At 45.3% G+C, this 1,434-nt stretch overlaps 1 protein-coding gene across 2 annotated transcripts in view; it reads right to left on the bottom strand.

Moving 5' to 3' along the window:
• The window catches only part of LOC105004758 (F-box only protein 42-like), a 69,303-nt gene that overhangs the window by 16,416 nt on the left and 51,453 nt on the right, over positions 1-1,434 (bottom strand). The gene's annotated exons all lie outside the window — the stretch shown is intronic.

Genomic DNA, 1,434 nt, shown 5'->3' with positions numbered 1-1,434 from the left:
ACCACAGATACTCACAGGGGTAAATCTTAACGCTGAGCAAGACAGAATAGTACACACTACACGTCCATGCTTACAGCAGATTGAACACTAGGCAAAAACAGTTTATGTACATCTTAAAAACTGGAAAGAATGATCACAGTAAGAAAAACATGAGTCAAAACTCATGAAATTGCTCCTAACATAATGCATCTGCCACATTACCCATGATACCGCACTGCGTCCTGACCAAGTGGCTGCTGATGCACCGATGGTAACGCACAGCCGGGGGCCGCTGAGCAGCAGGGGCGCGGCCTCGACGCTCATGGTCGGGAGAGGGCAGCGGTGGCAGAGCAAGGGCAGCAGCAATCCCCGCCATTCCTCGGAAGCAGGCAGGAACTGTGACGGGTTTACTATAAACTGTGTTAAATAAAAGATCCTGGACGGCCACCTCTGCTCTACTGTGAGCGAACTCTGTTCCATGTGCGTAACTTGCTAGAGGAAGGCCTTTCCACTTCCAGCCCTAACTCTTAGGCTAAAGAGTACAGTTACGTACCAAAATGACTATACTACCCAAGGCAATCTACACATTCGATGCAATCCCTATCATGTCACCCATGACATTTTTCACAAAACTAGAAAAAAATTCTTTAATTCTGTATAGAGACATAAAAGATCCTAAAAGACATAAAAGAACAGCCAAAGCAATCTTGAGAAAGAAAAACGGAGCTGGACCAATCAGGCTCCCTGACCACTCTCCATGCTACAAAGCTGCAGCAATCAGAGCGGTATGGCACTGGCCCCAGACCAGAAATGCAGACCGATGGAGCAGGGCAGGAGGCTCAGGCACCTCTGGTCAACTGTCTGTGACAGAGTGGTGCTGGGAAGACTGGACAGCCATATGTAAAAACACGAAATTAGAAAACTCCTTAACACCATACAGAAAAGTAGACTCAAAATGGATCAAAGATAAATGCAGGACCAGAGGGAAAACACAGTCAGAACACTTTTGACATGAATCACAGCAATGTATTTTTCAAGCCATCTCCCAGAGTAATGGAAATAAAAAAAAAGTAAACAAGTGGGATCTAATTAAATTCAGTAACTTTTGCACAGCAAAGGAAATCATAAACAAAATGAAAAGAAAACCTGGACAACAGAAGAAAATATTTGCAAATGATGTGACCAACGAAGGGTTTAGTTCAGTTCAGTCGCTCAGTCACATCCAACTTTGCGACCCCAGAGACCGCAGCACGCCAGGCTTCCCTGTCCATCACCAACTCCAGAAGTTTACTGAAACTCATGTGCATTGAGTCAGTGATGCCATCCAGACATCTCATCCTCTGTCATCCCCTTCTTCTCCCTCAATCTTTCCCAGCATCAGGGTCTTTTCAAATGAGTCAGTTCTTCGCATCAGGTGGACAAAGTATTGGAGTTTCAGCTTCAGCATCATTCCCT

The sequence above is a fragment of the Bison bison genome, unplaced genomic scaffold (assembly GCF_000754665.1).
Source record: "Bison bison bison isolate TAMUID 2011002044 unplaced genomic scaffold, Bison_UMD1.0 scf7180017858151, whole genome shotgun sequence".
In the NCBI taxonomy this organism is placed as follows: Eukaryota; Metazoa; Chordata; class Mammalia; order Artiodactyla; family Bovidae; genus Bison; species Bison bison.
Note: the sequence above shows the minus strand (reverse complement) of the source record. Positions and strands in the feature narration are given on the sequence as shown.